The 26946-nt window shown below is 35.1% G+C and overlaps 1 protein-coding gene and 1 long non-coding RNA gene across 5 annotated transcripts in view; both read right to left on the bottom strand.

Moving 5' to 3' along the window:
- The window catches only part of Sema1a (semaphorin 1a), a 240709-nt gene that overhangs the window by 132801 nt on the left and 80962 nt on the right, over positions 1-26946 (bottom strand). The gene's annotated exons all lie outside the window — the stretch shown is intronic.
- Positions 14847-26825, bottom strand: LOC138124385 (uncharacterized). Its single transcript, XR_011157128.1, has 3 exons — positions 26726-26825; positions 25487-26665; positions 14847-25438 (listed from the first exon to the last, which is right to left on the bottom strand). It is a non-coding gene; the product is annotated as an uncharacterized lncRNA (long non-coding RNA).

The following is a 26946-nucleotide window of genomic DNA, read 5'->3' as shown; positions in this document are numbered from 1 at the left end:
AATTTGTAGTGTTTTCAAGACGAGTGGTTCATTCACAATCGATTCTTCAACGCCAACTGCGATGCCAAATTTAAAAAACACCTTTACATGTAACCATAATCTGAAATCAAAAATTATGTTGTCGAACTTTTTGCCATAAACGTGTTAAACTTTTTGTGTTATTTTTTCCAAATTAAGCAAATAATATTTTTTGAGAATTTATCAATTACAAAACAGTTTTATAAATTTGATATATTTTTTAATTACAGTACATAGTACAAAACAGTGAAGCATACAACCCTGCAAAAAAAAAATCGTGCCTCGCCCTTTTACTAACTATAGTTTCTCAAAGATCTGTGCATTTTAAGGATACACTTTTTCATACTACACAAAACTGTGTCATAAACAGTTCATCTCGCAACGTTGGCTTTCATGTGCTTGATGACGCATGATAATACGTCTCTAGCAACGTATATTTTAATCCATCTGTATCCATCTGTTCTGTACCCACAGATTAAAGTTCAGGCAAACGTTACTGTAGCAAGAAACTGTAACTATACTCCGTTTCTGAACTCGATGCCGGTAAATCGTAAAACCGGATTGTCATAAATCAATATTAATCACCGCCTAAAAACCCACACGCAAATTTCTTTTGTCGGGAAGATACTTGCGCTCAGTTCACGTTAACAAATTAGCCATCCTCGTTCTGAAAGCTGTGTGCGGGCGTAAGAGTGAGAAAACATGATGTTTGGAAGATGCCAGATAAGGGATAGTACTTCAGAGCGGGAAATCCAAAATGTTGAATTGTAGGCATCTTGAAAACACTCCTGTTAATATTACAGCTGAATTGAAAAGAAAACATAAATGAGAAATATTGGATTTATAACGACTTCCCCGCCAAAGGGTTGCTCATATTTCTCTTCAATTTCTTAGAAATATTAATCTTTCTGCTTATGATTAATTATTTATTAAATGTTTTGGATGCACTGGAATCTGTCGGCGCTTCGGTCGTTTTACGACTTACCGGCATCGAGTTCAGAAACGGAGTATATCTGCTCCTGTTTCTCATTCAATATTGCGTCTTTGATACTCCACTTAGCAAAATTACGACACATTCTTTTCGTTGATGATTTCGTCCTTTTCACCGTTCTCGAAAAAGTATATCCCGATATCAAGCGCTGGTGAATTTGTACCTACACAGTATGATTCGAATTAAATTGTTCCGGCAATTTATCGTGAGGCACAAATAAAGAAAATTCTGGTGCAGTTTCAACTAAAATATTCAATAAATAGTTGATCCATCCATTGATCTTCGAAGTGTACTTACAGGAACTTTCCTTTGTGATGTCAGAAGTGAAGTAAAATAAATTTTAGACTTTTATACGCAGAAAAATTCTGAGTGATTCTGCTCTTTGACGCAAATCCAACAGTTGAGAATTGTTTGGAAGGATGTGGAAATATTTAGGTAATGCGGCAAAATGTGTATTTTAAAAGGTACCGCATGTCGTCAGCGGGAAAAATATTACCTCATCGTGTCATTGGAATATTGAAAACGGCCAACATTATTAGAACACATCTGTCAACAAGATTGAGATATATTCGGTTTTGGGGTGCTGTATTTGTACCGCAGGCGGGCTGATATTATGCAGCGGTGCTGCTGACTCTGCTACACGTGTTGCAATTCCATTACGTCCACCATTGTGTCGGTTGCAATTCGCACCAAATAACACTCGGTGCGGTGCAGTTTAGGCCTAATTTTATGGTAATTAAATCAGTTGCATCGCTCCCTTGAGACGGGTCTTAATTGCACGCACGGTTCTTAAGGGACATTTAATTCTGTCGTTAAGTACAGACTCGCTCGGAATATAAAGTACCGTCCAGTGCCCCCTCTTTTGGGGCTGATTCAGCACGTCGAAATTTGGCCGTAATCGGCTTTGAATATTTCCAGTCGTGCACGATATCACCCTGTGCGTGAACGGATGTATATGTGGGGTTTTTTTCCGAATGGATTTAAATAAGCCGACAAAATAATGTTTGGGAGTTAAGAAGGAAGATTAAATAAAATTGTTCGCATAATTTATGCGCACTTGACATGAAGGATTTTTACTCGTGCACCACTGCCTAAATCCCACAAAAACATAATAATAAAAAAAAATCTCTTTCTCGGTTGTATCAATTTTGCTCCTGGCAGATGACAAGTTTCGAATCTTTTGAAGTTCCTAATACTTTCCTGGCGGCGATATTTGTACAGTTCGGGGCGCTGCACCCCATCTTAACCGCGGGCTTTCTTTCCCAATCAAATATTGCTAGCGTTTCGTTGAATGCACCGTCTTCGTTTCTTGTTCTCTCCTCTTCACATCCTACGAATATTCAAGAGAAAGACGCCATCAACGCTACGTCACCCGACTTTTTCCTCCCACTGTACTTAAATACAATAGGGTCGTAATAAACACCCCCTAAGAAGTGAGCTTATGTCCTTGATTACCGCCGAAAGCCGTCTATGGGAAAACACGTCTTTTCCCTCAAAATAATGCGCCGTCTCCCCAAGGAAAACGGCCGTTTAATCTGACCAAGTGTATCGTTCTAGTTTGTAATATCGGAGAACCGCGGCTCAAACAAACGACATAAATCACCCTGTCGCTCTCTGTTAACGCCAATATCATATTATCCTGAGGGTATCGATACCGAAGTCGGGGGATTCCACGCGGTGACCGTCTCCTGCGAGCACGGCAAAAGTACCACAAGTGCATTAGCTGTAATTGGTGTAATTGAGTAACAAGTTCAAAACGATTCCAGTTGCATACCTCTCGTCTAATATGATAAAAGCTCGTCTCGTCAGTCCCCCTGTAGACATTCCTTTTAATAACCTCCGCAAATGATGGCGATGTTTCGGTGTAAGTTAAATTCAATTTGAAAAGCAAACAAACTAAATTATTTCTGTTACACATGGTAGGTAGTTCGTTTACGTTCTTGCGCAACAGAGATGCTGGTGCCTGCCATGCAACCATTCCAGTGGCACTAGCATGCAGTTGGTTCGGTTCTCACCGCAGATAGTTGTTGTTAGTTGGAAAACTCGCACGGATTTAATTGCATTTCCATACTTTACTGCTTGCGGTTACTGTTGTACATTTTAACGCTTGTATTTGTCGGGCCGCCGGAATAAGGTGTTTTAATTTTAATTGAGGACCCGGGTTTGTTCAAGAGACCCCAGTGTCCATGGCCCTTCTAATAATGCGGCACGCTTCCAGAGTTATTAATGAATACTGAACATGGACACTTCCTTTAAAGTGGATATGAATAAGTAAATTTTGGTTAATAAATTCAAATAACTAAAACACTTCCATAATAGAAGAGTTGGTTACAACGGACCTCATTATAACATGACTATTTGTCACAACGAAATGGAAAAGATTTTATTGAAAATTATCTCGATTCTTTACAAAAGATAGGTGCGTAAAAACTTAATGTATAGTATAGGACAACGGTGGCCAAACTTTTTGTTCTCGAGTGCCACTTTATTTTATTAAATATTTATTAAAAATATTTGACGTGCCACTTTTTCATTTCTGTTTCATTCTCCTGAATGATAATGCATTATGTACCCCTGCCCTACTGTTTCATCTGAATCGAATAACAAGGAAACACTTTTTACTTCGCGCGAGTATTGTCACCGCGGGCAAATAGTAGCACGCGTGCCGCGGGTTGGCCACCGTTGGTATAGGACGTGGTGAAGAACTAGATAGTTGCCCAAAAAGAAGACAAGGCCTGGCTACTGTGAGGATGTCTGCATTCTCTGCAAGTGTCACGAATAGACAACAGATTGTCGTCAGTTCTATTGAAACATGGTATTAATGCACCAACTCTTTTGTAATCTTCTGCTGCATGAAAAGAATATCGCATTTCACTTCACTGTTCAAATTTTCCTTTGTTCAGAAAAAGAAACTAGTAAGTTCAAAAACTCGCCTCGTGTAACCATTAATTATAAAATTCATTTTACGTCTAAGGAAAAGTCGAATTCTTTACGAGCTACGTTCAAGTCGAAGCAGATGTTTTCCAACGTCTACAGATAACTTTCACATGATTACTTAAGAAATAACTCTTCGAGCTGCTCTACAATGTAGAATATGCAACAAACTAATTATTGTTAAAATCTTTTTCTTCAAACGTCAGTAAAATATGTCACTATACTGCTGGATAAATGTTAAAGTGTTACTTCATTGCCATGGCATCTGACGAGCTGACGAGCGGCAAATAAAGTTATTGGGTCATATGCATAAACTATTAGCAAATGCTTTTACTTGTATTAGTGAGAGATAGAAATACATGGACTGTATTAAATAGAAAAAGACAAATATATATTATAAGCAAATGCTTATTCTTATGCATACTACCCATTATCTCCGCTGACGAGTGGCAGATAAAGTAAACTATGTAGCTAAATCATTTGAAATTCCTATTCCGAATTTATATATGTACAGTAGAAGCTCGATTATCCGGAACCCGGTAATCCGGAACTCCGCATTATCCGCAACAAAAGTGTTTTTCAATTTCACCGCTTTATCCGGAATTGTTGGCTCTTGGCCGCCGTTTTATCCGGAAAGTTCTAATGAGATAGAAATCTGATTCTCTGAAATAATAAAATAATTGTTTTGACTGGAAATCTGATTCCCGCTATTTATTTTGTCTGGAATTGACACCGTATTGTGGCAAAATTCATTAGTTCACGTTTTTGTGATGGAGAGACTATGCATCAAGGAAACGTATGACTGAGCATAATAGCCTTCAATTTCATCATATTTTCATGAATATATTTTTTCTCATTTTGTAATTAATTTGTATATTGAATAAAATAACATGATCATTGCAACCAGGAATTATTTGAATTCTCCGTATTATCCGGAATTTCGATCATCCGGAATGGGTCTACCCCCATTGTTCCGGATAATCGAGCTTCTACTGTATTTATATTCTGAATCTGACGTTTTAAAAGATGAAGTGAAGTGAAGCTCACTTCGTTTGGCAGCCAAACTACCAGCCGTACTGAGGCTTCATTTTTGCTCATAATAACATAGTATACTATTTTGTCTCGTATTTTTCGAAATTATGTTTTTAACATGGCTACTATAATATCGAGTTAACCGATTGATTTTAAATGTGGTGTAAACTTTCAGTGCATATATCATTATCGACGGTATCAGAATAATAACTTCTTTGTTTCATTTTTTAAGATTTTAAGAAGAACAAATGGCAGCCATTTGAAAACTTTTTGCCGCGGAAATACTTACCTAATTGCTTATAACAAACAAGCTTAATTGTAATTTGACTTGTTTGAAAAAATGTATGTCTTATGTCAAATCAATGGTGATGATGTTGTACACAAAACACCAAAAATGAAAAGTTGTATAGGTAAAAAAAAAATCTTAAAATGAATAAAATATCGTATCCTATGCTAGAATACCTGTAAACAACTAACAAAAACGAAAATGTTTGCTCCTTCTCCTTTTATTCCTTGACTTCTCTCTGTATCAGAGAGTATTGATTTCTATTCAACCTAAAACGTTTCTCATAAGTAAAAGTAAATGTTTGACAAATAGTTAGATCAAGTTTGGTAGTAAAAAGTTTAAACGATTGCTTACTGTGAATTTTTAAAGAAAATATGACAGACAAACATTTTAATTTCGATAAAATTGAGTATCGCCGGCGATAATAGTTATTTATGGTAGAAGTGTGTTCTAAGGGAAATAAGTCACGAGAAAAAACGGGTAAGCCACGAAAACGCAGTGCGAGTGGCTTTGTTTTTACGAGTGACTTATGACCGAGAACACACGAGTTCCATACATAATTTTATCCAACGAATCAATTTAACTATTTCTGTTAACAAATTAATTGAACTGATGCTGCTCATAATTCGAAAACCAAATCATTTTATGAGAAGGCCAAGATTCATGTTGCCATAGAAAATTATTAATTTTGTTGTAAATAGTTACACGAAAGAAAAAATTGAAATGGAAGAAACTGTGTTTGTGCCTTTGGAAATTCAGGAAGAAGCCAAAATTGCCTGCTTAAACTTGTTGCCGATCAAATCAAAAGACGTCTACGAAAAGGAACTGCAGAATTTCAACGCATGGAAACAAGGAAGAGGAGTGTCTGGTATGAACGAGGATGTAATATTGGCATATTTCCTCAGCCTCCAGAAAAAATGTGCCAGCTCGTCGATGTGGACGAAGTATTCCATGTTGAAAACAACGTTGAAAGTACACAACAATCTGGACATATCAAAATATGGAAAAATGAAAGCTTACCTGAAAAGTCAATCTAGAACATATAAATCAAAAAAGGCCAATGTGCTGGAGAAAGAGCACATCGAGGAATTTTTACTAAACGCATCAAACAGCGAACATTTAATGACAAAGGCAATAAGTTTTAGAAATGCAACTTATTAAATAACAAACATTTTATAAATTAATTGACTTTTGGTGATACCCCTACTGTCAAATTGACAAAAAAATAAATTATCACACAAACATAATTTTCAAGGTGCTAATTTTGAATATCTTTGTTTAGACTGCACTACTGATGGGAATTTTTGGGGCCTGCCGAAAGCAAGAGCTAACCAACATGAAAATTAATGACGTTGAAGACAAGGGATCCTATCTATGTGTTGCGATACCAGATACTAAAACCAATAAACTCGAACACGGTGGCCAAAGGATACATTGAAGATTCGATCAATGAGAAAATTAAGACAGCAAGGAAAATTCAAGGAGGACTAGCAGTGTCAGAGTCCACTGGTGTCAAGAGTTTAAATGCAGTTTGTAACGCAACATCTGAAATAACAGCAAATGAAAGCTTCAATTTAGTTAGTCCACAAAGTAATACTCCTAAATCTTTTTCTTTTAATTTTAATATTAATTTTCATTCGAGTTGAGAAATTAAGTGTTAACTATTTGTATTTATGAATAATAGATTTTTTAAAGCAAACATTTGTTTTCTTTTAGAACTTTTTTATTGTTTATTGATGGTGACTTATGACCTTAACTTACTAGTGGGTTATAATTATAAATCACTAGTGAGTTATAGGGCACTTTACTAGTTTCAAATGATATCAATTATGGCTCAATAACTATTATGAGTTGGATAAAATGGTTATTTTTGAATGAATTCTCTCGTACACAAATTTATGCAAATATGCTCAAGACACCTTCCCACTCCACAATCTTTCAAAATTGGGTTGACTAACGTAAGAGAGGAAGAACGAAGATTAGAGACGAATCTCGCGTTGGAAGACCTATTTCTGTTGCCACTTCACAAAATATCGATACTGTACACGACGCTGTAGTACTAACTAATTTTCGTGAAAAAATAATGGAGAAACGTCGAGGTAAAGTTTTCAAAGGTGCCTTCATCTCGAAGAACAACATAATTGCTGGTAGGTGCCGGTTCAGTTGCAAAAAAATGATTAATAATGAGCTGATTGGTCATCCTCTACATATATTCTCCGGATTTCGGACCTTCGGATTATCATCTACTATATTTCCAAAACCCAAAAAATATTTGAAATGGAAGGAGTTTTCTTCAAATGATCTAAGTGTTGTGGAAGAGACAAAGAGAGAGAGAGTAGTTTTTTAACAGTCTAGAATTACTGTGAGCGGAGCATCAAGTACATAATTTTAAACGAGAATAAACAAAATTCCTTCCTAACTCTAAACATATGGACTGACCGTCAAAAATAGTAGATTATATCATTATTCATTAAGGCTAGAAGTGAGTCCTTTTGTGCTAAGACCAAGACGAAGTCGAGGTCGCCACTGGGCGAAACACAAAAAGACCTTCTACTCTGAGTGATACTAGTTTATCTTTAAGGGGATCAGAAAAAAAATCGGACATGAACTCATTTATTTTCTTTTGCTGCAGTTACAGTAAAATGACAATTTTCATATGTACTTACAATTTTCAGATTTTAAGGCACCAGTAATTCCTAGTTCTCTTGTTGCAATGTTATTATTACTTGAAGGTTCAATAATATTAGTAAAGGCTACTAAAGTCTAAAGTTTAGTTTTTAACGATGAACGACCATTTTATTATTTTTGATTTTGACACTTTTTCAACAGGAATAATTTGATTATTAAATATTTCGTGTAATTATTGATAAATAAATCGTGAGAAATACTTCAAATGACCTTACATTTGACTCGGTCGAGCCGCCTATGGACATTTCAATTCCTTGGATTTCAACTGTTTCAAGTCCGGTTACAAAAAAAAAGCCGCTTCAACCGTTTCTATAGAGATACACAAAGGCGCGATTTTCGACCGCTTGAAGATAATATTATATTTTGTTCGACACTGTCAGAATTTGAGAATTTTCTCCTAAGTGAACGGATTTTGATAAATGTCACCACTTGTCAAAACGAAACGTCAAGCTAATTTTAAAGATTTTAAGCGATTTGGAGTCTTTAAGGGGCTCGTCGAACAAAAAAACGTTGTATTCAACTTGTTCTAGTGTAATTTGACCTTTTTTTGGCACTCGTGGACCTTTAAAACTCTCGTTTCACTCGCGTTTTAAACTGGCCCACTCGTGCCAAAAAATCCCAATTTACACAAGAACTCGTCAAATAAACTACTATTTCCTTTTTTCAAAAACTATCGTATCTAGACAATGAAAGTTAAATTAACTCCACAATAATATATAATTTCAATAAAAAATTATTACTGGCAAAGTGAAATATTTACCCAATATGCCAATGATATTCGATACTTATCTCTGACTTTTGACCGGTAATGTTGTAACTAGCTTTTCATCTGCTAATAGCGTACAATATTAGAATTAATTCATTAGCTAAGTTAAATGCGGTTTATTTCTATAAAAGTTTCACAAATTGACTGTTTATTGAAACGGTGATTATATAAATTTGTGCACAACCTATCCCAAAAGATAGCGATATTTAGCGCAGTGACATTAATTAGTCTACAAAACCTTATTATTGTATTACCAGAAAACATAAAATTTTTCTCGTTAGCTTGAAACGACATGAACGTCGTCGGAAGTTGGATCGTTTCCCCAGATATGAATATTCTGCCTTTCATTTTTTATAACATTTCGAACATAATGACCTCCCTTTGCAGAGATGGACCCGGCAACACGAGATTTTCACCTTCCGGATATATTTTTCTGCAATAATATTCCCATTTTCACTTAAATAAACAGACCACGTAAAACGAAAACAAATGCTCTATTATTTGCTTTAAATTTGATTCGCTTTACCCTGTGAGTTCTGAACATTGTTATTTCATTTGGTTTTTTATTTTTGTAATTTATGCGAAACGGTGAATGATTATTCATTTTATACAAATGGTGGATACGTCATTTTATTGTGCAGTTGTCATGCGTTTGACATGACTGCAAATGAAGTGAACACGGCGAAATTGTACCCCGGTGATGTATTTTTTCCTGGCATTCCGTTAATTTATTCGACGGTCGATGCGTACGCGAAAATCTCTCTTCGCATCTATTCTAATAAAGTTTTTCGCATCCGTCAAGATATATTATATTTCTCTAGTTTGTCAAAGGCGCAAATATAGTGGAAGTTCTGCGTCAGACTCCCCTCTGAAATATACCCGCTGATTTGACTTTCAGATCACAACCATATCGCCCTCAGATTGTTTGCCTCCTTTATATTAGACTAAGTAACTCTCCGATATTAATCTTTTGAAGAATGTATTTGTCGCCGTGCTAATATATCCTCTAGTCGTTTTCTCACATAAGCCGCAATAAGTGACACACCTGCTTTAATCGAAGATTTGATCATTCCTCAGACACAAAAGTTACGTTGCGATAGTTCAACAACTGAAAGAATGAACGTTTTTTTTTTATTGGAGTCCACATGTTTAGAGATAGAAAATGTCGTTAGTAAAACAAGATGGACCGAACGTTTCGGAGATCGCAGTTCAAAAATGGAAAAACTTTTCCACTTGCCGTGTGAATAAAAATAACCGAGTGAAGGATCCAAGAGGTGTTATTGCCTGTTTCCCAAAAAAGACATGGCCGATGGCTTTATCAGCCCAGCATGAAAAGTCTCAATGCAATTTGTTTTTTGATTTCACAATGTGTTCATGGCCGAGCTGACGCTGAATCACCGCAACAGCGGCTTTTCCATGCAAATATATTCAAATAGAGGGAGGGTCAACGGCCCTGGCGCCTCCACAAGAACAATGCATCTTGGGGTTTAGATGCATTGTCTAAGCATCAAAAATAGTTCCCAAATGTCAATTATTAGACCTCGACTATGTCACACTCCATTTATTTTTTGTTGTTGTTTACTGATCCGAATCTGCGGATTTTTTATGTGAAAAGTTCCGGGCGAGGAGAACGTGTTTTTGCTGTATACTCTGAATAAAATTCCGGGTGTGTATTTGAACGATATATAAAGATATATCGAGAATGTGTTACCTCCAAGTGGACTTGGATCCTTCTTTTATCGCTTTTCACCCGCAGAATCGATACTATAAGCACCGATTGGTTCCAATCGGCTCAGTACGGTGAACAGTAAATAACGGAGGCTAACGCCACTCGTCCAATTCGCAAAGATTTATTCGGACGTTTTGCTCTTTTAATCAGAGATTCCCGCCGAGGTGCGAACTATCGACAAGAAAATATGAAGACAACCTCCGAACGACAATTCCCAAATTTTTCTACGAACCGAACAGGGAATAATTCGAGAAGGCGAAGGAAAAGAGGCAACTACTCGATCAATCTGCGAGGCACGACTCAAGAATGCTACATACTAATGGCATTAGCATCCGAACTGGTCCATAAAGCCGATCCGCGATAAATCCGACTCACAAATTGAAAACCTCCACTCAGATTGAGACGAGACTTGCATGGCGGGTGTTCGAAGCCATTAAAAAAGAGTATGCAGCACTCCACGCGCCATGAACTTACTCAACACTTAGAGCATTACACGAGTAGCTATCATAATACCAGTTCTGGACCAGGGGGTAATCACCCAGAATTTGTTTTTTAATTCTGCACGATTACCTCTTGGTCCAGAACTGGTATTATGATACCTACTTACACGGTTTCGCCTACTGCTTTTCAAAAAAATTCAACCCCACCATTTAGCCGAACCAAATTTTAGCCGGAAATATTACATATGTTGCCGGCAATGCTACACAAAGGGAATGCGATGCTCGTTGAAGCCACTACATGTGTATAACAACAACAACGACGGTCGATTTCAGGTGGTGCCTGGTCAAATACAGATGTCGACCTCAAATTATGAAATTACAGAACCATTACACACGTTCACCAAAATTATTTGGATGTTGCAAAACTACGGAATTGCCTCGAATGTTCGACAAAAGTTATAACAAAGACCTCTCAAAATGTCCATTGTTCGCGGTTTGTTACTTCATTGTTATTAATTTTCATCACCGATGTTACACAAATGAAACATACCTACACACCAGATTACAATTGAATAGCAAACCCACATTGAGCATAACGAAAATTTCATAATTTAAGCAACACCAATCTTAAATCTCGGAACAGAATTCAGTGCTTTCGATATTTTGTTGTGGAGCATGTTTCTCGCATTGTTCTCGTTTCAAACCCAAGTACGAAACAATACCATTAACCGTGTTCCTAATCAGAAGAATGTGAACACAAATTCAATACATATCTTAAAATTCACACAAAGAAAATTATGTTTTTATTCCACATCTAAAAAATTAATGGAAATTTTTGTTACATTTTACTTTTTATGTAATTACAGAGCAAAATGGGATCAATAGTGTAATAACTCTAAATTGTGAGAGTTTGTATGTTCATATTACAGAGAGATGTAAACTAAAAACTGATGAAGATTAGTTTTGAAATGAAGGAGTCGTGGAACTAAAACTTAGGATTGTTTTCTGCTAAATTACAAAAAAGTAATATTCTGGAGTGATCATTAATAATTGCAACCTCCTTCCATCTCTACTGTAATTATAATTATCAGAAGAACTGATTTAGGAGGCAAGAACACAGTAATAGCCGTCTGTCAATCACTTCATTTTATACTACGTGGGCGATTTGAAAACTCAGCGGCCTGAAATTTCATGTGATGCCTTCACTATGGTTTCTCATGTAATTATTCTAAACTGTGATCTTTAGTGCGCATGGGAGTGTATAAAATGTTTGAAGGTAGTATCGTGGGTACTTATTTGACAGTGCTTGATTGAAGACAACGTCGGCGTCGAAGTTGGCGTTGAAGAGTTGATTGTGAATGAACCACTCGTTGTGAAATAGACTGATTTTTCAAACTGCATATTAAAAACACGCAAAAAGCGAGGTTAGATTTAAACAGCTGATCAAAGTTGTAATCCGGTGGTGCGTTCACAATCGACTCTTCAACGCCATCTACTCCTTCATATATCATAACGAGCGGGCAGATCTTTACAAACACGGTTGCTAGAGGATTGAAGATATGTAGTCTTTATGCAACAACTGCGGAACATCACATAATACTGTCAATTTGAAGACTGAAAGTTCTCAAGGTACACAAGCAAGGTAAAGGTTTACTCAAAACGGTTGCAGTGTTTGCTGACCGAGAAGTAAGAAAAAATTCAATTCCAATACATACAGGGTGTCCAAAAAGTCTGGAAACACCCAAATGAAAACGTAACGCATAATTTTTGAAAAAAATCTAAAGACTGGTCAATTAGTGTTTTAAAAAAGATTTCTGCTGATATTTTTTTTTTTTGGTCTTTTCGACGACCTTGAAAAAGTTATTAAAAAAAATAGGTTTTTTCAAAAAAATTTCTTATGTAAATTGAAAATGTTTTTGACTGTCTGGTTGTCTACCAGACAAAAAAAAAACATTTAAAAGACCTATTAAAAACAGTATGACATCATAACTCTTTCAAGGTCATCAAAAACAGGAAACAGATACCATCAACAGAAAGCTTTTTGAAAACGCTAGTTTGCCTGTTTTTGCGTTTTTCTCGAAAATCATTCATTTCTATTTTATTGGGGTGTTTCCAGACTTTTTGGACATACTGTATACGTTTTTGAAATGCTATTACATATTTAAGAAAAAGCTATTAAAAAATGTACACAAGAATACTTCCATAACATCCTACGCGTTGCCTTATTATAGCCGATAGTTATTGTGAATAAATTGATGAAATGTACAATAGACCCAGCAGGTTGTAGCCTGCATTTGTCACGAGAAAAAGACCCACATGGCTGCACGATAACGCCCACATATATTACATATAACTGTCAGAAAATTGAATCAATTAGGATAAGAAAATATGGTGGATGTACCATATTTGGCTGATTTGTCACCAGTCTATTATCATTTCAAACAGCTGGCAAACTTATTATTCTTAAAAATCGAAAAGGGTATATTACTTATTCGAATATAATTTCGAAATGATTGCCATTTATTATTTAACAACAATTAACATTTAATTTAACAATTTAACATGAAGGAAGAAGACTTTCCACAGGGACTGAAAAAAACATGGTTTCAACAGATAATCTAATTATTTATAAAATTATCAAAAGCATCTTGGACATTGGCATTATCGCCATTAACACAATCTTACAATACCACCTGGATGAAAATTTGTTATCATTGGGTTTTCCACCATTTAACGGATTCTTAAAAATAACAACATGTCAAATGATGCAAAGTAAAGACTGGTCTAAACACTGTATAACAATATCACTAGTGACGAAACAGGGATACATACAGGGTTATTCACGAGAGGGGTACTTCTGATTTTTTTTTGCCGCAACCCATTATACATATTGCAGCAATTTCTTGATTTCAAATTTTGTTAATAATTATAACCGAATCCACGATGGCTCTTGGTCTTGTCTGTTTGACATTAAAGCAAAAAATCTTTCTCAATTTTTTACAATAACGACGAAAAGACTAACATGATCCTCATTTATGGAGGGTGCAAAGAACGCTGTCGCCACTGCAGATATTTACAATCTAATCGTAGACACTTCGAACACCTTTTACATTAACTTAATTTTTTAATTTATTTGTTGAATTTTGATTAAATAGGTACAGGTTATCTGCTAATCTGACATTTCTGACGAATCTATCCAACTTACATACTTTGATTTCTAATTTAAAACAAATAACACATTTGATTTACACGTGCCATTTGTATTGTTGGTTGCGACAAAAAAAAATCTGAAGTACCTGTATACAGTGCATTTTTTTTAACTGTTGCCATAGGGAATTGCATGGTGAAACTTATACCCCCTGTTAACTTTTGTTCTGAAGAAAATATTCAAACCATTTTTGGCACAAAGTTGGAAGACTTTTTAAACTATCGGACAGATTACAATTCAATATCCTAGATTGTCGAAAAAGTTGTGAAAAAAATATTTGTACCACGCCGGAATAATAGTACGTCGAGCGGCCGCCAGAATAGCGTCCTTATCGGCTCAACCAGCAACTGCCTATCCCCACTTTTAATTTTTGTTAGTTTCATTTAAAAAATAAATAGCGAGATCTTCTCGTGGCTATGATTAAATGTCTTTATAAAAAAACAAAACGTAATAACGTTAATGCACAAATAATTCAACAAATTAACAGAAATTATCAAAAGAATTGTTCAAAATGTTTTTCTTCGACTATTTTGTAAATGTCGCACTGTAATGGAATTTGGTCAGATGCTGGTTGAGCCGACAGGGACGCTATTCTGGCGACCGCTCGACGTACTATTATTCCGACGCACTTTAAAATATTTTGTTCACAACTTTTTCGACAGTTTAGGATATTGAATTGTAATCTATCCGATAGTTTAAAAAATCTTCCAACTTTGTTGCAAAAATGGTTTGAATATTTTCATCAGAACAAAAGTTAACAGGGGGTATAAGTTTTACCATGCAATTCCCTATGGCAACAGTTAAAAAAAATACACTGTATGTTTTGGAGCCTGAAAGGTAATCAGCACAGTGGGTTCAAAATCTGCACTCATTGCAAGGATTGAGCTGGAAAATCGGCGGACAGTTAATCCAGAATGATACATTAGGTCTGCCAAAATTGTTTTGCCTTATGGTAATGGCCTGGTCTCATACTGCTCAACAAATGAAGCATTTTTTGAGAGATTTGGGAGTTAAAGCTGTGGAACATTTCCCTTGCAATCCCCAACCTCTCACCTTGCGATTTCTTTTTGTTTCAGAGATTGAATTACAAAATGCGTGTTATTCGATTTTTAAGTCCCCATGATGCGAATGAAAATTTAAAACGTTTCCGGAAATCAATAATAAGAGTTTTGATAATACATAGCTGAGGCTGCTTCTAAATACACATAATTTTAAGATGTCTTAAAGTTTTAACGTCGCAAAGTTTGAGGGGTATTTAAATATGGAAGAGTTGGAAAAATTCTAGATAGTTGGTTTTAGTTTCATTGCTCGCTGGCAATCAATAATAACATACAAGTAGATACAGAGCGAAAAAAATAAAAGAGCAAACACTTTAGGACAGACATCGAGCAAATATTTACGTGAATATCTTATATAGCAGCCCATAAAATGCTTGTTTTATCCGGACACGGTTCAAACAAATCATAAAATCCAAATTTGATACGAAACACAAATTCAGACGTTTCTAAGCAAACACAATCATCTTGCAAGTCATGCATAATAGATGAAATATGGCCGGTAGTTTTCGGGGAGGCTGATAACAATGGCATATACACCTGAGGGTGATACACGCGTGTACGCCTGAAATTACTCACAGAATTCCTCTAGTTAATAATTAACGCAGACTCAGCAAAGCTAATCAATTCCGAGTGAATCTGTAGAATTACAAGGATATTCGGACATGGCGCGTCCTGAAATTGTTCAGATTGTTTTCTCCGCGAAATACCGACGTAACGAATTACGCATTTTCATCCTGGCAAAGCAAAAGGACAAAAAATATTGATGTTCGATCTAGAGTTACACTATTATAAAACAAATCTCCTGATGGCTTTGGCATAAAAAGGGGCCAACGAGCCGGGATAATAAAAAACACAACAGAAATTTATGAAATTAATAAGCGTTTTAATGGAGCTTCATCTATTGCGGCGTTAATCCAGCGTTAAGCCGGCATTAGCAAAATTAAATTCTCGTCCTAATTTATCGATAGAATATATTTTATTCGTATATTTGAACACATGGCGTTTTAGCGTGGCGACGGTACCGCGTAATGCATATTCCGGGGGGAACGCAGCATGCTCCGGAACTCCATTAGCCCCGAGCGGTGCCCCAAACCTAAAACACATCTGCACACCGATCAAAAGTACACTCGCAACTTAGGAAGTTTGTACGGGAGTCTCCCAACTTAAAAGTATTGATATCGCCTTTCACGTAACACTAAACTCGCTTCAAAAAAGTATATTCCCCGCATCAACCATTTATAAGGACCAACTCTTTCAAACGGAAAACCGAGACATTAATTTTTCATTATTATGCCATCTTCTCCTAAAAACTCTTTTTATAAGACATTTATATTCCGACAGCGATAAATACAAAGGCGAGATATGAGAAATACCCGAAAAGAATATACGACACGAGCGCGGAATTTGTCAGTGGTAACGATATTGATCACTGGAACCGATAATTTCTTTACGCCCCCGAATTAACAATTCAGTCAATTCCCGCGCCGCCAATCGAAATTCTTTAAAGTGGATCGACATTCCGTGTGTAATTCGTTCGTCGTCCAAGTTGTATTGAACTATAAATTGGATTACTAGTTCGGAAGAGTCTAAAACAAATTGTCTCTGAATAATTTTGAGCATATTGTACATTATTGTTCTCAAAGCGGTCATTAAATGCAAGTTCATTCAAACCCAATCAAAATTTTAAAATAAAAGCACCCCAACAATCAAGAAACGCTCCTGTGCCTTTTTATTACGCGGCAGAGAACAGAACTTTCCAAATTGAATTCATTGTTAAACTGTTTAATAATATAAAAGTTACCCCGTCTCGCTTGAAGCCAGAACAATTCAACATTTTTGAAGCGAACGCGGTCAAAAATTCTCTTTATTTTCCTCGATAACAAACAATTTTTATTACCTAGAATAATTAAATATCAATGTGGCAATGTGCAGATAGCTCCGAACAGGAGGGAATTATTATTCATTGTTCGGAATATGTTGGAGCAGTATTGAAAGACTTTTGTTAATTTCCGAATAACGTGTGTTGCATAACAGTCGACGGAAATTGACATTGATCGAATGTACTTTAACAGGAATATATAATTAGCAGTGGTATTGTGTGTAGCAAAGGTGATTAGCGTTACAACTGATCCCCATGAATATTAATGAAACGGTTAGAAAAAGTTAACATATTTTTTCCAGTTTGGGCGATAAGCGTCTCGAAAAATGAAGATTTATTGGCAAACCAGACGAAAATTATTTTCTTGTAAACAAAATTACCGTGCTGAGAACTGTCCCATACTGCATGTACTTTTCTAAACTTTCTAATTATTAATGTCACGCAAATACCAGTTCGATAAAATAAAACTTTAATTTGAATTTGATCCCTGCTGCGATCAATGATGAAATTTTTAATTGCAGGATAACGACGAAAATTTGACATTTCCAATTAAATTTGGATGCTACGTCAAAAACCTAATTAGATCCCATAATTAATTAACCGAATCACCGACAACATGGAACACGAGCATCAATCAACAGAATAGCTGACATAGAAAATAGAACTAAACGGCTAATAATTTATCTTTGGACCACAACTGTCTAGTTTTTCCGATAGTACAAAACTGGAGGTAATCACAAAGCGTTTAATTAATCCAATTTTTCAATACAAACCTCTGCAGCAAATTCAGTTAACTCGGCACAACCGGTGTTGAACCCGTGACCCGAACGTCCGAATTGAAACTGATTACTATCCGGTCGCAGTAATTTTTGCGATTCTTCGCCAATCGACTAATCCGGAGTGGCAACGACATGTCAAATGACCGAAGACGTCCGTCGTGACGCAGCTTTTCAATTCGGAGAGCACCTGTCACGGCGATTTATGCAACAAACTAAGCAATTTGTATTGACCTCATACCACAAACAGTACTCTCGACATCGATTGTTATCGTCTCCATTGTCGTAGACAATTCAACAGAGGATGTAATTAATTATATCCAATGTAGATTTCCGACTGGCTCCTTCGTTCCAATTGAAGAGGACGATTGGGAAGATACGAAACGAAAACTTATCTCCTCGATGATCAAGAACTCAGAAAATACGTTCGCTGGAAATATCAAGCTGAATAACGTGCAAAACGAGATCCTCCATCACTTCGCTTGAACTACGGCTAATTTATTAATTTTTTATATTGCTTACTTCTCATCTTCCTTTCTTTTCATTTATCATAGGGAAAAATGAAAATTTTGAGAAACAATAAGATACTTTGATGCGAGTAGCACAAACATGATACATTCACAAACTTATTTTGCACTTTTATACAGTGCGTTCGTAAAGTTCGGAATAAATTCCATAAAATTGAAAAATCCTCGAAGAGGTCAACTTTGTTTTTAAAAAGTGCATATTCTTCAGTACTTTACTTACGTTGACAGCTTTTCATCTCCTAATTATGACGTCATCAATATTTTTTTTAAATAGTAACCCCCACTTTTTTCTTCTCTTTCTGATAGACCTTCGTACTACCTAAACGATGAGTGAAATAAATTAGTATCTTACATAACAATTTTTTTGAGAAAATGACAATTTTTATTTAAAAAAATTTAATTTAATGTTTGAGGTAAAAAAAAATTTCCATGGGTTTAGTTAAAATCCAAGGTTTATTTTAATAGACCAAACAATTTAGAAGATTTGCGGCAGAGACTTTGCGCTGAAACGGAACAAATAAGCCCGGTCATTATTGAGCGCAGTGTACAAGTGTCGGTGAGTGCTAAATGGTTGGCGGGAGGCGGCAATTTCAACATTTGCGTTGAATTTTATTGTTAACCTTAGATGTTTGTTTGTTTTTGTTAGGTCAATTAAAATGTTTACAATAAAAATTAAATTAAATTTTTGAAGAGAAATGTGTCATCTCAAAAAAATTGTTATGTAAGGTATCAATTTTTTTCATTCATCGTTTAATTAGTAAGAAGGCCTACCACAAAAAGAAGAAAAAAGTTGGGGTTGTCATTTAAAAAAATTATTGATGACGTCATAATTAGGAGATGAAAAGCTGTCAGCATAAGCGAGTACCTACTGAAGAATATGTACTTTTTAAAAACAAAGTTGACCTGCACGAGGGGTATACGGCTGATTATTTCCTGAATAGAATGAAACCAAACGCATTACGTATTTCCAATCCTTTTTCTTCTATTTTTTTTTTTTTTAATCAGGTACCGACATTTTTTATTAGATTATTGCACATGTGCATTTTAGAGAAATTTTATCGGGTTATTTTTTGTTTTCTCGTTTTGATTGGTCAATATTTGTCACGCAATTGGTTGCTAAACACATGAAGGAAATAATCTCAAAAATTAATACTTACAATTTTATGGAATTTATTCCGAACTTTACAAACGCACTGTATTTTTGAAAAAAATCTGACGAAATCTCAGAAAATTTTACTATAATTAAATATGTATTTCACAATGTTGGAGTAATGTGTAATTAAAAAAACTGACCTTAATGCCGTATAACCACCGTGTTACCAATTTTTAAATGAAAATTCGGTTTCAAAACTTAAAAAGCAATAGCTTCTGTGAATTAACAAAAAATAACAGTTCGCAACCCATTAAGTGATTACAGATTTTTTTAAACAAAATTTCTATTAAAAAAATTAATTAGAAAAGTTGAACATTGGAAAAATTCGAGTTATAATGAAAATTTGTCAAATATTTATTTTATTCCATCGAGCTTTTGCAACATTGTTTTCAGGCCTGAAGTCCATAAAAGAGAATAATACCCGAGATCGCTGCCAGCGACATCAACTAAAAAAATGTAAAGTTCTGTCTGAAAAACGTATAAACATTTCGGTCGAAAACTTTCAGAATAATCTGAAGTATGTACTGTTTTCGTTACAACATTAAATTTTTTATGATATTATTTAAAAATACTTCTGAAAAAATAAACTGCTGACTGACTACATTCAGTGCCGTCTATTTTCCGGAGGAAGTTCTCTAATGTCTAGAGAAGACATTTTTATCGCTCACTTTAAAATTCAAAAAAATGTGTCATGGAGGTAAAAACTAAAATAGAAACATATAAAAACACATTGAAAAGTGTAAAACGTCAAACAGAAATTAAAAAAAAATATGAATCACCTCAAACATTTTTGTTATGTACTTGACATCTTTAAGAAAATTGGAAAATGTTGCCATATGGAGAACGGAAAGTTGCCCATTGGTGAGAAATCAAATTTTAAAACAAATTACATACATTCGGATCTCCCGAACTTACTCGAATGAGCCTTTCACCTCGGAGCATGTGACGTGACGGCGTGACGCGTGATGCGTGACGGTTGAAAACTAATTGACTGTCCGGGAAGAATAATGTATGAGGTGGGCCTAAAGAAGTTTTCACTTCAAAAATATTTGCCACAAAACATACTATGTACTTCTATCGATAAACCATCAAGATGTACTTTAAAAATTGCCAAAAAATGTGAAAATAGCTATTTTTGTTCGACACTGTCAGACTTTGAGAATTGTTTCCTATGTGAACGAATTTTGATAAATGTGACAACTTGTCAAAACGAAACGTCAAGTTAATTTTAAAGATTTTAAGCGATTTGGAGCCTTTAAGAGGGTCGTCGAACAAAAAAACGTTGTATTCAACTCATTTTTGTGTAAATTGGACTTTTTTTGGCACTCGTGGGCCTTTAAAACGCTCGTTTCACTCGCGTTTTAATCTGGCCCACTCATACCAAAAAAAGCCCAATTTACACACGAACTCGTTAAATAAATAACTATTATGTAACAACCAATTCCGATATGTCTCATTTTTTGTAACGAGTGGGATGTTTTCGGAATGAAAAAACCGAGTTCCCGCAAAATCACACAAGTTAGACAAATAGAACTCATAAAGTATGTACTGGTATCATTGGAGTAGACTTCGTCGTGAATGATCGAGATTTGTCATTATCCTAAACTGTTACTAAGATAGCAGAGCCCAAATCTCCATTATCTCTCATTGTCAAATTGGTGATTTCATCGCATTGACAAGCGACATAACCTACAATAATAATTTATAATTCTTCCTCTAGGGAACTCAAAAATTTCACCTTTGTAGCCAGACGCTATTCATCAGGAGCATTATTTAGAAATCATATACTTTTTGGGACTTTGGTGGGATTAGATCCTGCATAGAGTTTGCCGCCATCTGCGTGAATTCCGGTGGTGTGCAATACATTTTGTTATCAATGACATCAGACATTCTTCAGTTATTCGCTAAATATAACAGAAATTATTATCAAAACGTGAATAGCAAACGGATACAACTTACAACTGTTCACTTCTTAACAGTAAATGGCCATCTAGCGCTATTTTTGATTTTGAGATCTGACACCATGGACACGCCCACACGGAGCGACTCGTGTTACACCACAGTGGCACCGGTTAAATATTGGGCAATAATTTCGTTATTTTTTTTTAAGAGACTTTTTTATAAATATGCAATGTAATAGTGTAATTGACAATTGTAATTGATAAATAAATCGTTACAAATGCTTCAAATGACCTTACATTTGATTCAGTCGAGTTGCCTGTGGAGTTGTGGACACTTCTACTCCTAGGACTTGACTTACTGTATTTCTACTCACAAAAAAAATAATGCAAATTTAACCATTCCTATGGAAATACACAAAGGCGTGATTTTCGACCGCTTGAAGAAAAAGAGAATTTTCTTACGTGTCTCATACAAGATTTTCTAATTTTGTCAAAAAGCGTTCCTTAAACTTTAAACGGGCGAAACTGTTAATTTCATGATTTTTATTAAAACCCGTTTATTTCGCTTATCAGTTTGAATTTTCGTTATATGAAAAATGTTTGATTCAAGTTCTGATATACCAAATGCAGTATCATCAGTAAATCCGACAAAATTGGTAATAATTGGATCAATAAAATCATGGTCCTCTACACCACGGCTTCATAACTTTCAAACAATGAAAACAAAAATAAAAAAACACCTAAAACATTCGCCTATATAAATCTAAAAATAAAATTTTGCACCTTCCTTAGAGAAAGGCTTATTAAAAAAAATTGAAAAGCTCCAGTAAGTGGTTTATTAAACCAGATTTGCTTGCTACTTGGAGTTAATAATGGTGGTATTTTTTGAAGTGAACAGCAATTAATGTATTAACTCTTAATAGCTAGATAATTTCGGTATCTACAAATTTCATATTTTTTTTTACTTTATCCACACATAATAAATTTGCTGTATATATTATGATTATCATCTTTATAGTGCTTTATTTTTTTTTAAGTGAGGTTATATTTATTCTAATCATATAAATGTAAATTTTTTGTTTGAATACAAGGACCAAAGACCAATAAATCGGAGCAAATTATTTTCTTCGAGCAAATAAAAAAAATCTTGGCGGAACAGACCAGGTACAATACGAGCAGAACAGAAGAAAAACAAATAAAAAAGTAAAATAAATTGTTTTCTAGGTTGTTGAAATTTGCATTTAATATAGTCGACATGATGCAAGGTAAAATATCCCTCTGCACCTGCCACAACACCGTTCGTTGGGGCGCAAAAATCCGACAGAGAAAATCACTGGGTGGAAAAAATAATCTAAATGGCGCACATGAAGGTAGCTGTTTTATGATGCGAAAACTAAATTTATTTTATAACAATCATCCGCACGTTGGGGATGGCGGGGCGAAGGCCTTAATTGAAATTTTTATTATACGTGAAACCCCACCGCACAATTAAGGGATAATAAAATTAGTATATAAATTTGCGTCAAAATGAAAATTTTATGGATTCGTTCCAGAAACAGAAGCCGTCGAGCTGTTCACAAACAGTTATATTAAAGTCTCAAAGCTCCAGTTTTCCAATAAACCCGGAGGCAATCTAATCTCATGCGCAATATGCAAAAAGTCGTTGCTGTTCTATTAATAATAAACCACCCCATTATGCCCAGCGTCCAAAGGGTGATGACCACCGATGTCACATTTCGGATAGACGTTTAATTAGAATTCATAATAAATTTTGCATACATTAGCGACAGTCCCCCATTGTGAACCGAAACTATTGTAATTGACGCATCGCACCCTTTTATGCCTGTGTTATCCACCCTCATTATTAGACGGAAGCCATCTTGAATTTGCTAAATCAATTAATAACCCCTTGTCGACAAAGATGCAATTAGAAACGAATTTCGATTATTTTTCCAATCGTTTTTAAAACGATAAAAAATGTATACAAGATCAATCGGTTCGTGTTGGGGTGGTAGTTTTGCCTACAGATAATGAGTTTCTGATCCATTTGAACACAATATAAAATAAACACGATCACCATCGACTTATTTCGATGTGCGCTAGCTAATTAGGTTAATAACGAATGCACTAAAAGCCCCATTATGGGGTATCGACATGCACTCAACTTGACATTCTTGAATATTCATTATTATGGTAATATAGGGCATCGCTGCTGATGGACTTGATACCAGATCAGATTTCACCACTTATCTGACAGTTCTGTGAATCCCCTCCCGTTCACGCGTCGATATGATTGACTTATTTATTAACCACGTGATATTAAATAATTCAACCGTGCAAGTTATCGTCACGCTTTGGCAACACTCTGTAATTATGGCAAATGGAAGGGTAAATTAATATTCATAAGTGATCAAATGTACAAATTCGGATATAATCACTGGTCGCCGACATTAATCCGTCAACGGATTTTTTGCAATAGTTAGTACGCCAGTTATTATTTTACCACGCTCGCATTAGGAGTATAATTAACATTCATAAAGAATTAAAACAGCCGCATGTTAAATGCAAACTGAAATTAAGCGCATAATTTTCGCTGGCACAATTTTCAACATCACCCGCAATGTATGATGAGATACGACCCCTAATTATGTTGCCTAACGATAATATTTATTTCCATTAGATTCGCGCATTATGACTATAAAAGCAGACACAAATTTAAAGCATTGCAGTAAAACGTAACACATCTGGAATTAAAATTGATGGATAAATATTATTTAAAAAAACAGTCCAACGAAACGGAAAATGTAGCTCCATTTCAAAATTATTCCAACGGAAGACTGAAATTTTATAAAATACGTCAATACGACTTGGTCCACGCACACAGATCACCTCTTTTCTTATGAACAGTTTTACACTGACAAATAAAAAATGGCATCCTGTACAGTCGTAATTTTTTAAATCCTCAGTAACATTTTTATTGTTCAGTTACGTCCCCAATCCTTCGCCTAGCAAAAAATACAGAAATAAAATGTTTCAGCGCCTGTACACAGCTTGTCCTCCACAGGATATAAAAATTTGTTGACTAAAATGAAAGGATGACATAGGTTTACACGGAAGAATGTTTAATATTCCTTCTCAGAACACATATTTGACTGATTACATAATATACAATACAATCCAATTATTCCTTTCACCTTTTACGACGAGAACAAACTGGACGCTTCATTTATTTTAATTTCCATTTATCTGCTAGCTTTCACAAAACGTACTTTGATTCAAAGTAATCTTTTCACATCACAAGAACAAGAAAATAAATTAAAACGAAATTCAACCACCCAAGTGTTTATGATTTTACTCCCGTTGTAATTAGCACTTTAAGGTTATTGACATGTTAAAATTATTTTTGGCTGTCGTTACTTATCTGAAATAAAAATGTAAACACCCTTGAAAATCTCCCCCAAAATAAATTTAGAAGAAAATATACATAATACGAAAAATAAACAGTGGCAGTAAGATTGAACCGATAAAATTTTAAATAAATTTATCAAATAATAAAATCTGTTGCATTATTTCCACTGTAATTTAACATTTATAAATTACATCGTACAATGATACAATGACAGAGTGGTACCTTAAAATTATAAATACAAATTGATAACCTTTATAATAAATAATGATGAAGCGACAACTGCTTTTCCTCATTAATTTGACCTTTCCATAATAATAAATTGATCTGTGCTGCTAACCGGAATAAAGCAAGTATGTAGTATGATTCTAACGCCATCTTCATTATTGTAATTTTGTGTAATATTTAAAAGAATTAAATTGTTCTAATACGAACTGCGAGACTGGTTTTTGCGACGTACGAGTACGTTATCTAGTGCCAAATGTTAGAAGTTACTGAGCTGTTTCTCCATGTCGTAAAAACGTAATTCATGAACTTGTTCCATTTATACCATCACCAATTCAATTTTTATTTGCAATCTTTGCCAGATAAAATTTTACGAGGGCGCAGATTCCCTTGTCACATGAATAGAGGAGAACTCCTGAAACTGTACGCCATCAATTAGATAGAGCAAGTCTGTTTAGGTTCAACCAACCCATTTAACAAAGCGGATAATCTTCGTGTGCCAAGTTAGTAAAGCATTTATATTTTTCATCGGCCTAAAAAAAACAACGCATCAAGCCCGAATTCATTTACTGTTTATTACAAAGCAAGGGAGTTTTCTTATGCAGCGGAAAATTTCCCAGAATTACGGCCAATTATCTGCGGCAAAAGAGACCTGAAAGAGGGACGTAAGTCTTCGCCAGTTGGAAACAATTGGGTTCCAGTGGATTAAACGAAGAAAAATGCTGAATTTATTAGGACTAAGCCAGTATCTGCCATTGCATAATTACTTCGTAATGGGCTCCACTTAATTAACTTATCCATTGCAACTTCAGTGAAGACTCGCACTCCAAAACTATACTACTCCACTGTGCCATATTTCACGACTTCAAGACTCCCTTATTTGAATGAAAGTTTGAAAGAGGCCTAAATTAACCAATAGACGCAGCATTCACGCATTGCTTGAAAGGAAATATAAAATCGATACGGTCGGAAAGCGAAACTTTCATCGGGAAAAATGGTGAAATGCAAAATATAACGCTTTGGACTAATGCTGTTCTATAATTAGATATAATAAAGGCACTGCATAATTCATAAAGGTGAAATATTCAGGACATGTTCACCATTGTGTGCATATAAAATTGCCGCACACATTGCTATAGCTTTTTCGACCAGGACAATGCATTAAATGTAAAAGCTTTGTATGTAATTAGAATTCCATCGGGCCATAATAAAACGATTTCTTCCACTTCAGATTTCAACAAAATTGAAAAAAGTTAATTAAGACAAAACACAAAAGCAAAATTCCATGAAGTTGGTTTATTTTGAAAATGGACTAAATCGAAATCGGAATAGAAAAGCTTGTTGCTGCAAAAAATCGTATAATTGGAGCATTACGTGAATCTACGCCTTCAGGTGTGTATCCATGGGAAGTATAAAGAATGCCCATTATTCTTCACAATAGTAGGTTATATCATTAAGAGTAGAAGTGAGTCTTTTTGTGCTAAGCCCAGAAATTGAAGACCGAGACGAAGTTGAGATCGGCAACTGGGCGAAGCACAAAAAGATTATCCAAGATTTTACACCTTTGCAATTGGCTTGTCTACAACATGGGCAATAACATCTTGGTGTGCATTTAATGCTTGCAACATAAAAAAAAAACACATCTAACCTAAAAATTTACAGATTACAACATCGGTGGACTTTCGTCAGGTTTTGTATTCAATGTTACCAAACATGTAGCCAGAGACATATCGTGCACTCGCATTACATATCTATAAAATAAATTTAGTCAAAAATGTCACTTCTTAACGTGGTCCTAACCTAACTTTTGTCACAATGTTGTGAAAAATTCAAAGGTTACTTGATGAACTTTTCAATTGAACAATCGATACATCCATAATGCATTTGATTGCAAAATTAAGAATATAAAAAAATCACTGGAAGGAAGAT

The sequence above is a fragment of the Tenebrio molitor genome, chromosome 2 (assembly GCF_963966145.1).
Source record: "Tenebrio molitor chromosome 2, icTenMoli1.1, whole genome shotgun sequence".
Classification (NCBI taxonomy): Eukaryota; Metazoa; Arthropoda; class Insecta; order Coleoptera; family Tenebrionidae; genus Tenebrio; species Tenebrio molitor.
Note: the sequence above shows the minus strand (reverse complement) of the source record. Positions and strands in the feature narration are given on the sequence as shown.